The 14,023-nt window shown below is 40.2% G+C and overlaps 1 protein-coding gene across 7 annotated transcripts in view; it reads left to right on the top strand.

Annotated features, from left to right (window-relative positions):
• Positions 1–14,023, top strand: part of LOC106093786 (axotactin) — a 448,664-nt gene that overhangs the window by 278,022 nt on the left and 156,619 nt on the right. The gene's annotated exons all lie outside the window — the stretch shown is intronic.

Raw genomic sequence — 14,023 nt, 5'->3', positions numbered from 1 at the left:
AAACGAGAGAGTTCAATAAGAGCACGAAAAGTTACAAAACAACCGACTTGAATGCTGCAAAATGTGATGGTAGAACGAAAGATGATCAACCGCTTAAAACTTAGACACAACCGAGCACTTTGACATACAGAACAGAACTGTTGCAGGTATATCGTAGTATGTACCAGGCGAATCGAAGTTTTTATACCCTCCACCATAAGATGGGGGGTATACTAATTTCGTCATTCTGTTTGTAACTACTCGAAATATTCGTCTAAGACCCCATAAAGTATATATATTCTTGATCGTCGTGAAATTTTATGTCGATCTAGCCATGTCCGTCCGTCTGTCTGTCGAAAGCACGCTAACTTCCGAAGGAGTAAAGCTAGCCGCTTGAAATTTTGCACAAATACTTCTTATTAGTGTAGGTCGGTTGGTATTGTAAATGGGCCATATCGGTCCATGTTTTGATATAGCTGCCATATAAACCGATCTTGGGTCTTGACTTCTTGAGCCTCTAGCGTGCGCAATTCTTACCCGATCAGAATGAAATTTTGCACGTCGTGTTTTGTTATTATATCCAACAACTGTGCCAAGTATGGTTCAAATCGGCCCATAACCCCATATTAAGCTGCCATATAAACCGATCTTGGGTCTTGACTTCTTGAGCCTCTAGAGTGCGCAATTCTTATCCGATAGGAATGAAATTTTGCACGACGTGTTTTGTTATGATATCCAACAACTGTGCCAAGTATGGTTCAAATCGGTCCATAACCTGATATAGCTGCCATATAAACCGATCTTGGGTATTGACTTCTTGAGCCTCTAGCGTGCGCAATTCTTATCCGATCAGAATGAAATTGTGCACGACGTGTTTTGTTATGATATCCAACAACTGTGCCAAGTATGGTTCAAATCGGCCCATAACCTGATATAGCTGCCATATAAACCGATCTTGGGTCTTGACTTCTTGAGCCTCTAGAGTGCGCAATTCTTATCCGATTGGAATGAATTTTTGCACGACGTGTTTTGTTATGATATCCAACAACTGTGCCAAGTATAGTTCAAATCGGTCCATAACCTGATATAGCTGCCATATAAACCGATCTTGGGTCTTGACTTCTTGAGCCTCTAGCGTGCGCAATTCTTACCCGATTTAAATGAAATTTTGCACGTCGTGTTTTGTTATTATATCCAACAACTGTGCCAAGTATGGTTCAAATCGGTTTATAACCTGATATAGCTGCCATATAAACCGATCTTGGGTCTTGACTTCTTGAGCCTCTAGAGTGCGCAATTCTTATCCGATAGGAATGAAATTTTGCACGACGTGTTTTGTTATGATATCCAACAACTGTACCAAGTATGGTTCAAATCGGCCCATAACCTGATATAGCTGCCATATAAACCGATCTTGGGTCTTGATTTCTTGAGCCTCTAGCGTGCACAATTCTTATCCGATCAGAATGAAATTGTGCACGACGTGTTTTGTTATGATATCCAACAACTGTGCCAAGTATGGTTCAAATCGGCCCATAACCTGATATAGCTGCCATATAAACCGATCTTGGGTCTTGACTTCTTGAGCCTCTAGAGGGCGCAATTCTTATCCGAATGGAATGGAATTTCGCACGACGTGTTTTGTTATGGTAGCCAAAAACTGTGCCAAGTATGGTTTAAATCGGTTCATAACCTGATATAGCTGCCATATAAACCGATCTTGGGTCTTGACTTCTTGAGCCTCTAGAGGGCACAATTCTTATCCGATTTGAATGAATTTTTGCACGAAGTATTTCGTTATGATATCCAACAACTGTGCCAAGTATGGTTGAAATCGGTCCATAACCTGATATAGCTGTCATATAAACAGATCTGGGGATTTGACTTCTTGAGCTTTTAGAGGGCGCAATTCCTATCCGATTTGGCTGAAATTTTGCATGACGTATTTTATTTTTACTTTCAACAACTGTGTCAAATAAGGTTCAAATCGGTTCATAACCCGATATAGCTGCCATATAAACCGATCTGGGATCTTGACTTCTTGACCCCTAGAGGTCGCAATTATTATCCGATATGCCTGAAATTTTGTACGACTGATCCTCTCATGACCATCAACAAACGTGTTTATAATGGTCTGAATCGTTCTATAGCCCGATACAGATCCCATATAAATCGTTCTCTCTATTTTACTTCGTGAGCCCCAATGGACGCAATTCTTATACGAATTGGCTGAAATTTTACACAGGTCTCCAACATATAATTTAATTGTGGTCCGAACCGGACCATATCTTGATATCGTTTTAATAGCAGAGCAACTCTTTTCTTATATCCTTTTTTGCCTAAGAAGAGATGCCGGGAAAAGAACTCGACAAATGCGATCCATGGTGGAGGGTATATAAGATTCGGCCCGGCCGAACTTAGCACGCTTTTACTTGTTTTTTTTTTAATTCATCTATTAGGGACTAAAACGTACGAAATAGTACTTTCTTTACAGACTGAGGTACGGCTTTTAAATTGGGAATCAGTTACACCTTGGCAGTATATATGGGAAGACAAGAAGGATTTTTTGAAATCCAAAAGGTACATTCTACCTTTTGTACGGATTGAGCTAAAGTTCTCGAATAAGGATACAATTGCACCTTTCACAGTATATATTGGGCCACTAAAAGTGTTGTGTATTTCCTTAAGAGAATACATTAGCCGACCAGTAAGTTTATTTCAAAATCGTTAATTACAAAAACAAGTACAAAATGGTACTTTCTTTATAAAATGAATTAGAGCTCCTAAAATTGGGATGCAGTTACATCTTGACTGTATAAATCGAGTGACTAGAGGATTGTTTTTTAAATTTGTACATTTAGTTACTCACACATACAAAATGGTACTTTCTTTGCAGATTAGGGTAAAGCTCCCAAAACTATACCTATCGACTCAGAATCACTTTCTGATTCGATTTAGCCATGCCCGTCTGTCCGATCGTCCGTCCATCTGTCTGTTTTGTTACTGATTTTAACATATCTGCAAATTTTCATCAAAATCGGTTCATATTTAGATATAGCTCCCATATGTGTGTATCGCCTAATTTGCACTTAAATGGCCGTGTAACAACAAATATCGACCGATTGTTTCTGATCTAAACATATCTGCCGGATTTCATCAAAATCGGTTCAAATTTGGATGTTGCACCCATAAACATTTATCGTCGGATTTTCACTTATATGGCCGTAATGACAATTTTCAAACGATCTGTTTTAAAGTCGGTTCAGATTTAGATAAAGCTCTCATATACATATATACTTATATATTGCCCGAATTTATAATTGTAGAGTAGGTGTAGGGTACTATATAGTCGGCTCTGCTCGACTTTCGCCTTTCCTTATTGGTTCTTTCATGTTTAGAAATGTTTTAATTAGTCAATACATTCTTTGATTGGTAAAACTTAAGTCAATATTTTTTTCTGTGTACGAATTTGATCTTTGTGTAAATAGGCGATAATGTCGCCATTGTACTCTTCATTTTTTTTTTGTGAGGAACTCGTCAATTTTAAGTGTAGATACGCAAATCATCTTCCGCACATCTAACGCATGTTAATGCCAAGTTGAAGCCACACAGAACCATTCATCCTCAATGTAACATGCCCATTTAATCAATTATATAAAAATGTGTCACTCTAAAAAATATGTACTCGCACTTGAATGCATCAGTATGAATTTTGCATTGCAACAAAACAGAATGAATATGTTTCTATCCAGGGACGTTGCGTATGGGGGGATACAGCTCTCAAAAAGTTTATTTGGGAGCTAAGTTTATATTTGTCATGGGCAAAAACACAAGTTTTCACATCATTCCCAATCCTACGCCCAGCGGAAAAATAGTAAGCCTTAATGGATCCTTCCGAAATCCCGTGTAGATTTTACTATCAAACCATTTAATAACAACTACACCAAAAAAAAAACGTGACCCAATAGTTCAGTTAAAATAAGCCACTTTCGAATAGAAATGGAGATGGCGGCTCGCCACAATGAAGGATACATGTGCAATCCCACAAAAATCATGCGGTTGCGGCGCTGGGCCTGTAACCCGCCCCCGGAAATTTATGAGACACAAAGGAATAGTAAAAACGGTGGATGACAGGCTAGCCACAATCCGCATAAAAGCCAAATTATTCAACATCTGCCTTATTTGTGCCCATGCCCTGACGGAAGACAAAGACGAGCAGACTAAGGATATTTTCTACGAGCGCCTAGAGAGAGAATATGACCGCTGCCCCGCCCATGATATTAAAATCGTTCTGGGAGATTTTAATGCGATGATAGGGAAGGAAAACATTTTTGGTCCATCAGTCGGAAAGTTTCGCCTCCACGAGGTAACGCCCAGTAATGGGTTGAGGCTGATAGATTTCGCCGCGGCAAAAAACACGGTAGTTAGTAGCAACAGATTTCAACATAAAAATATCCACAAAGCCACATGACTGTCACCCGATCAAAACACGAGAAACCAAATTGATCACGTTGTGATAGATGGAAGGCATTCATCCAGCGTGTACGATCGATCCGTGGAGCGAATATAGATTCAGATCATTACCTTGTTGCAGCAAAGGTTTGCACACGTTTGAATATGGCGAGGAAAGTACGATTTGACACTGCACGGAAGCTAGACATTGAAAAGCTGCAAACACAACAGATGGTAGCGGCAAATCAACTCGACTGACCCAACTGCTTGATGAAAGTACTCATAGTTCCGATGATATAATGGCGCAGTTCCAAACTAATGCCCAATTCATGGAATCCAAGAAACCCATGATACGACCAAGAGTTTCGAGATGCTACTGAAGCCAAAAATGTGGCATATAGAGCAACCCTGCAATTTCCGCTACTACGGAAATTCTACCAAAGAATTTAACATCAAACCGATGGCTTTGGTGCCGGCACATCCTCCTGCAGAGTCAAGAAATCTGATAACTGACAGAGATAACATGCTGAGGATATGGAAAGAACATTTTAGGAGGATACCGCAGAACCAATCCCTGATGATGGTATAGAATGTTTACCTCCTAGTCAGAATGAGGTCCAAGTAGCAGTGACCCGACTAAAGAACAACAAGGCAGCAGGAGCCGACGCGTTACCCGCTTAATTGTTTAAGACCGGAGGCGACACGCTGATAAGGCGTATGCATCAGCTTGTCTGTGCAATCTGGCTAGAAGAACGCATACCCGATGATAGGAACCTCCATATACTATGTCCCGTACGCAAGAAAGGAGACATGACGGAATGTGCCAACTACAGAGGAATAAGTCTTCTCGCCGTCGCATACATGATACACTCGAGCGCACTGTGTGAAAGATTAAAACCTAAAGTCAATAAGATAATTGGGCCCTATCAATGCGGCTTTAGACCTGGTAAATATTCACACTGCGCCAAATCCTGGCAAAGACCCGAGAAGGACAAATCAACACCTACCACCTCTTTGTTGACTACAAAGCCGCCTTCGATACTCCTTTACGTTCAAAGGTATTTCCAGCCATGTCTGAGTTTGGTATCCAGTTTTTAGACAAGGAGACAGCCTATCGTGTGATTAATATCCTGTTGTAGAAGATTATACGAGATGCAGACGTGAATAGATGTGGCACACTAATCACAAGAGAACACATGCTACTCGCCTATGCCGAACACATCGACATCATAGGTCGGTCGCCGGAAGTAGTAACTGCTGCCTTTGAAAGAATCGAAAGAGAGTCAGTGAAAATGAGTCTGACAGTAAATGGAGATAAGGCGAAATGGATGGTTTCAACTCTCAAAACGCCTTGCATAATCGAGCAGTTAAGGAAAATGGAGAAAGTTGGGAACCACAATTGTGAGAAAGTCAGTAACTTTATCTACCTCGGCACCTTCGTAACGGAAACAAATGAAACCAGTTTTGAGATTAAGCGAAGAAAAATACTGGCAAACAGATGCTACTTTATGTTAGGTTCTAAGATGGGCTATATCGGACTATATCTTGATATAGCCCCCATATAGACCAATTCGCCGATTTAAGGTCGTAGGCCAATAAAAGCCACATTTATTATCCGATTTTGCTGAAATTTGGGACAGTAAGTTGCGTTAAGCCATTCGACATCCTTCTTCAATTTGACCCCAATGGGTCTAGATTTGGATATAGCTGACATATAGACCGATCGATTTTGCCAAAATTTGAGACAGTGAGTTAAGTCAGACCCTTCGACATCCTTCTTCAATTTGGCCCAGATCGGTGCAGATTTGGATATAGCTGCCATATAGACCATATAGACCATATAGACTCTCAATTTAAGGTTTCGGGCCCATAAAAGGCGCATTTATTGTCCGAGTTCGCCGAAATTTGGTATAGTGAGTTGTGTTAGGCCCCTCGACATAGGACCTTCGACATCCTTCCTCAATTTGGTTGGTCCAAATCGGCTTAGATTTGAATATAGCTGCCATATAGACCGATCTCTCGATTTAAGGTCTTAGGCCCATAAAACCATATTTGTTGTCCGATTTTGGTCCAAATCAGACCATATTTCGATATAGCTGCTATAATAAAGCATTTTTCATCGGATAATGACGAAAGGTTGTTTACATATATACCCAAAGTTCGGTCCGGACGAATTTAACGCCTTTTTGCTTGTTTTAAATTCTAATGCTTACCAAAATGTCAGGCCATATCACGCTGTTTGCTTGGGCTATTCTGAGCAGTTGCGATGAGAACTAATTCCCACTATACCATTGCAGCATATTAGATGCATTCCTGTAATTGTGTTCTCAAACGAGAAAGAAAAGCAATATTTGAACAGATAGACGAAGGACGTAACTCGCCAAATTTACCATGGTCATATTATTTCATATTTTTGCACTTTTTCATTGTTTTTATACCCTCCACCATAGGATGGGGGGAATACTAATTTCTTTATTCTGTTTGCAACTACTAGAAATATTCGTCTGAGACCCCATTTTATGTCGATCTAGCCATGTCCGTCCGTCTGTCTGTCGAAAGCACGCTAACTTTCGAAGGAGTAAAGCTAGCCGCTTGAAATTTTGTTCAAATACTTCTTATTAGTGTAGGTCGGTTGGCATTGAAAAAGGGCCATATCGATCCATGTTTTGAAATTTTGGAAGTAGCTATATCTAAATCTAAACCGATTTTTATGAAATTTTGCTCATATTTGAAGACGTCAAATAAAGCACCTCATGCAAAATTTTGTAAAGATCGGACCAAAATTGTGGCTTCTACAGCCTTAAAAAGCCAAATCAGATGAAAGAATCTGATCCGATTTTTATGAAATTTTGCACATGCATTGAGACTTCAAAAAAACGACCAAAATTGTGGCTTCTACAGCTTTAATAGTTCAAATCCGATGAAATATATATATTTGAGCTATATCTAAACCTAAACCGATTTTTATGAAAATTTCCAGATATATTAAGATTAGTAACAAAATTGTGTACAGATCGGTTGAAAATTGTAGCTACTACGGCCATTTAAGTACAAATCGGGTGATACATATATATGGGAGTTATATCTAAATCTGAAATTTTGCACACATATTTAGACCTCAAATAAAACACCCCATGCCAAATTTTGTAAAGATCGGACTAAAACCGTGGCTTCTGCAGCCATAAAAGTCCATGTCGGATGAATGATATATATGGGAGCTATACCTAAATCTGAACCGATTTTTATGAAATTTTGCACACATATGTAGACCTCAAATAAAATACCCAATGCCAAATTTTGTGAAGATCGGACGAAAATTGTGGCTTATACAGCCTTAAAAAGCCATATCGGATGAAAGATATATATGGGAGCTATATCTAAATTTGAACCGAAATCAATAGCGTTTGTCCTTGGGCCAGAAAAGTGGCATATGTAAAATTTCGTGACAATCGGACAACAAATACGACCTGCAGTTTGATTACAAGAATACATAGACTCACATACGGACAAATCGAATCGAAACAAATCAAATCGAATCAGAAAGTGATTCTGAGTAGATCGGTATACTTATCAATGGGGCTAGATCTTCTTCTTCTTAGCGTTGCAAACAAATGCACAAATCTATAATACCTAGTGCCACAGTGGTACACAGTGGTGCAGGGTAAAAATATGCCGTGTGAGAACGGGTAGCGAAATCTCTTAAAAATTTAGAATGGTTAGAGATGTTAAAGAGATCGCCCCAAAAGTTGGACAACTTCGTCTTTCGAAAAATTGTTCGGGCTGCCAAATTTTTATTTATGGACTGTTTTTCAAATTTTTTTACTGAATAGTGCTCATCCCTTTAAAAAAATCCGATTGAGGTCTAAAATATCTTCATTGGTTTCGGAGATATTCGACTTTAATCTTTTTTGTGAAATTTTGACCGAGATCTGCATCGTATTCTAAGATATCCTAATAATTCCTTTTGAATATTGCAGATAAAAGTGTCCTTAAAAACTAAAAAAAAATTTTGCTCGATTGTTTTTTCAAAATCCCTAATTTGTCCTATATACCAGAAAGGAAACAAGACATTACGCACTAACTAGAGAGGAATTGCATACCAACTACCAACGAGTGTTCTGTATCTCAAATCCACGAGAATGCTGGGTCTTATCATTGCATTGTCAGTTGTTCACACTACACTATCTTTTTATGGACTTAAGAGACGCTTTCGACAACCTCTTATGATCAAAGATATTTCAGGCGATGTCTGCAAAATTGATATGACTTAACCGGATGACGCTAGCTGATACACGTCTCTCAAAATAAATAGTCGTGCCGAGTATAGTCTAAATCGGTCTATTACATGATATAGCTCCCATATAAACCCCGATGTGACTTATTGAGCCCCTAGCAGACGCAATTGTTGTCCGGTTAAGCTGAAATTTTGCACGAAGTGCGATTTCGTACCAAGTATGGTGTAAATACCAAGTATGGTCTAAATATAAATAGGTTTATAGTTTAAATGTTTGCCTGGTTTGGTAGAAATTCGGTACGTAGAAGTTTTTACCAAAATCCATGGTGGTCCGCCCGAACTTATTACACTTTTACTTGTTATACCCTCCACCATAAGATGGGGGTATACTAATTTCGTCATTCTGTTTGTAATAGCTGCCATATAAACCGATCTGGGATCTTGACTTCTTGACCCCTACAGGTCGCAATTATTATCCGATATGCCTGAAATTTTGTACGATGGATCCTCTCATGACCATCAACAAACGTATTTATTATGGTCTGAATCGGTCTATAGCCCGATACAGATCCCATATAAATCGTTCTCTCTATTTTACTTCGTGAGTCCCAATGGGCGCAATTCTTATACGAATTGGCTGAAATTTTACACAGGTCTTCAACATATAATTTAATTGTGGTCCGAACCGGACCATATCTTGATATTGTTTTAATAGCAGAGCAATTCTTTTCTTATATCCTTTTTTGCCTAAGAAGAGATGCCGGGAAAAGAACTCGACAAATGCGATCCATGGTGGAGGGTATATAAGATTCGGCCCGGCCGAACTTAGCACGCTTTTACTTGTTTTTTTTAATACAGAAATTGGAGATACGCGCTCGCTTATCTATATTGAGATCCATTAATGAATTAAACTGTCTGTAGTAGATAAATAAGTAAGGTAAGACATGACTGGGTGGTCTTTAAAATTCATAAAATGGATTTTCTTCAAGCAAACTTCTTTAAGGCGGGACAAAATATACCAAATGATATATAACATACCCACAATCTTAAAAGGCGATCATATATAAAAATTTAAAACTCATTTAAAAACTTCCGTATCTGATTCACCCCCATTTAAGTTCATATGTAAAATTTGGGAAAAAAATGTTTTGTATTTAGTTTTTATGGTGGCCCACCACACGTTTTACATGTAATTGTATTGTATGTCAGTGACGTATGCACACTAATAACTTAATAGGATGTTGGCGACTTTGTCAGCGGTTGACGGTTGAAATGAATTAATGAATGGCAGTGTGAATGATGGAAAAGTGGCACAAAAGAACGAAAGAACATAGCTCGAATGCACTTTTTTGAGCTTGCAATGCTAATAGATGCCAACCATCGTTCACGTTATCTACCAAAAGTGCTGACATCAATTTGCAACTGCAAAAAGGAAATGAAATTTCTGTTGCTGATGCTGAAGTGGAAGTGGTGCTCTCAATAAACCTCACCATGAATAGTTAATGGTGCACTTAATATGATTTTTCCCCAATTTGATTTAAATAAAATTGAAACGAGAAATTCTAAGTGTTTGCTGGAATTAGTTATTTCTAATGTGTAACGACGAGTTTCCTCCGTTAGCTGGAGTAAAAACCGCGGGGGAAGGGTTACTCACAGAAATTTATAATTTCAGAGACAGTGGAAGAGAAAGACGGGTAAATACAACCGTCAACGCGGATCTGTTGATCCTCAGGACGGTATGCCACGTAGAGACCTGGCTTAGTACTCCCTGACGGATCTGGCGCACCTCGGGTGAAGACCCGGCTAAGTGATCCGCTTATAGGAGTGCGTGTGGAGACCAGACTAAGAACTCAGCTTATAGAGTGTTGGTTCTCCGATGGGGAATCGGGTAATCGCCTCGAGGAAGTTAGGGTAGTGGATGTCGAGTCAGGGTCTGAGTGCAACGAAAGGAGGTAGTGAAATTGGTACGTAGTGGTTAAGGGCGAATACGTAGAATGCCTGCGTAAACATGGAATGGCAGGGTCACGGTTCACAAAGGTGGGCTGCGTAAGCACACCGCGGGGTCCAGACTGGTCTCGAATTCTGGTAATGGTAAGCACACCGCGGGATTTAACGCGCTACACAAAATATCGGGGTCACGGTGATGCACGATTCACGAAGGTGGCCTGCGAAAGCACACCGTGGGGTCGACGTGTGTCACGGAATCGACTGCTCTCGAATTCCATACACCGCGGGATTTTGTGCGCTATACACAGTCACGGGGATTCACGTTGGTGGCCTGCGTAAGCACACTGTGGGGTTGACGTGTGTCCCGGAATCGAATGCTCTCGAATTCCAGTGGCCTGCGTAAGCACACCGCGGGATTTAATACAAAATATCGGCGTAAAGGTGATGCACGATTCACGAAGACAACCTGCGTAAGCACACCGTGGTGTTGACGTGTGTCACAGAACGCTGTGGGGTTAACGTTTGTCACGGCATCGGCTGCTCTCGAATTCTGGTGGCCAAAATGTCTTAGTCACGTTGATGCACGATTCACGAAGGTGGCCTGCGTAAGCACACCGCGCTGTCAAAGTGATTCACCTAATGACGGAATCAAGGTGGTTCACGTCTCACGATGCGTAAGCCGTTAAGTGCCTCACAATATCGTCCCGTCACGATTCACATAAGGGACCTGCGTAAGTACTCACGTCCTCTGGGATCACGGGCTCGGTACAGACGCGGCACTTTTCACTAGTACGTAACACGTTCTTTTGCTTCACTCAACACCGCTCTGACTTACCTGTGCCGTGTTTTCCTCTGGCTCCTGCTTTGAGATTGATCGCGGTTTTTGCCTGTGACTCTCTTTAGATAGGCTTTTGCCCGCTTCCCATTTACCGTTTTTCCTTTGCGTATCGAGAATCGCCAAGGGCTTGACCAACGCATGGTGATTGGTTGCTGCTTACGTAGACCCTGAGTGTGTGGATATTTGCTGCTGCGTCGCAGTAGCCTCTGCCATCAACATACACAAAACTACCGTGTGTGGATAAAAAATGATCTTTTATAGGCTCAATACTCTTTATCGAGGAATCGGTCTATATGGCAGCTATATCCAAATATGGTCCAATCTGGACCACTTCTGACAGGAGTGGGTAAGGGCCAATTTTTACCGGTAATAAATGGATCTTTTATTAATACCCTATATCGGGAGATCGGGCTGTCGGTCTATAGGAAGCTATATCTAAATATGGTCCGATCAGGACCACACCTCATAGAAATGCTAAATTTTATCCAAATCAGATGAAAAATTCACAATTTATTTCCTTGAAACTTTAAATCTGGAGATCGGTCTATATAGCGTCTATATACAACTGAGTTCCGATTTTTTTATCAGGTAGTCAGGTTTATATGCAAAGAATACGAAATAATCAAAAATTGTTTGGAAAATGTTTTTATACCCAAGATATCTGCACAGTTATAAATACCCAGCTCTTGGGTATATGCCCGGGTATGTACCCAATTAACCGGGCAAATACCTTTTGGATATTTACCCATCGCCCATCTCTAATTATTAGCTATGTTTTGTTGTTGGGTTTTCTTCATGCAGCCATTCAGACAGAGAAACTCAAATAAAAAGAAACACGGACAATTCACTTCAAGGTCGACTATAATTTCAGAAGGCAGTATAAACAAGTAAAAGTACGGCCGGGCCAATACTTTGGAACCCCCACCATGGATTCTGCTAAAAATTTATACAAAATAAGTTTAGTTGAAGGGCATAATTTTATTCAACATAACAAACTTCTGTCAAACCAGCAAAAAAGCGTCTAGGAACCGAACAAGCATAATCGAGAGACCGGTTTATATGGAAGCTTGGCACAGTTGTTGGAAGTCGTAACAGACCATCGCATGCAAAATTTCAATCGGAGAAAAATTTCGGCTCGTATGGACTCAAATAGTAAAATTGGGCAGATCGGTTACAAAATGGATTAACTAGATTAGTATACCCCCACCCTATGGTGGTGGGTATAAGTATACACCTATCTTATAAATAAAAAACACAAAAAACAAGTAAAAGCGTGCTAAGTTCGGCCGGGCCGAATCTTATATACCCTCCACCATGGATCGCATTTGTCGAGTTCTTTTCCCGGCATCTCTTCTTAGGCAAAAAAGGATATAAGAAAAGAGTTGCTCTGCTATTAAAACGATATCAAGATATGGTCCGGTTCGGACCACAATTAAATTATATGTTGGAGACCTGTGTAAAATTTCAGCCAATTCGTATAAGAATTGCGCCCATTGGGGCTCACGAAGTAAAATAGAGAGAACGATTTATATGGGATCTGTATCGGGCTATAGACCGATTCAGACCATAATAAACACGTTTGTTGATGGTCATAAGAGGATTCATCGTACAAAATTTCAGGCATATCGGATAATAATTGCGACCTCTAGGGGTCAAGAAGTCAAGATCCCAGATCGGTTTATATGGCAGCTATATCAGGTTATGAACCGATTTGAACCTTATTTGACACAGTTGTAAAAATGTAAAAATAAAATACGTCATGCAAAATTTCAGCCAAATCGGATAGGAATTGCGCCCTCTAGAGGCTCAAGAAGTCAAATCCCCAGATCTGTTTATATGACATCTATATCAGGTTATGGACCGATTTCAACCATACTCGGCACAGTTGTTGGATATCATAACGAAATACTTCGTGCAAAAATTCATTCAAATCGGATAAGAATTGTGCCCTCTAGAGGCTCAAGAAGTCAAGACCCAAGATCGGTTTATATGGCAGCTATATCAGGTTATGGACCGATTTGAACCATACTTGGCACAGTTGTTGGATATCATAACAAAACACGTCGTGCAAAATTTCATTCCAATCGGATAAGAATTGCGCCCTCTAGAGGCTCAAGAAGTCAAGACCCAAGATCGGTTTATATGGCAGCTATATCAGGTTATGAACCGATTTGAACCATACTTGGCACAGTTGTTGGATATCATAACAAAACACGTCGTGCAAAATTTCATTCCAATCGGATAAGAATTGCGCACTCTAGAGGCTCAAGAAGTCAAGACCCAAGATCGGTTTATATGGCAGCTATATCAAAACATGGACCGATATGGCCCATTTACAATACCAACCGACCTACACTAATAAGAAGTATTTGTGCAAAATTTCAAGCGGCTAGCTTTACTCCTTCGGAAGTTAGCGTGCTTTCGACAGACAGACGGACGGACGGACGGACGGACGGACGGACAGACGGACGGACATGGCTAGATCGACATAAAATGTCACGACGATCAAGAATATATATACTTTATGGGGTCTCAGACGAATATTTCGGGTAGTTACAAACAGAATGACGAAA

This window comes from Stomoxys calcitrans, chromosome 1 (genome assembly GCF_963082655.1).
Source record: "Stomoxys calcitrans chromosome 1, idStoCalc2.1, whole genome shotgun sequence".
NCBI lineage: Eukaryota > Metazoa > Arthropoda > Insecta > Diptera > Muscidae > Stomoxys > Stomoxys calcitrans.
This window is presented reverse-complemented; position numbering and strand designations above follow the sequence as displayed.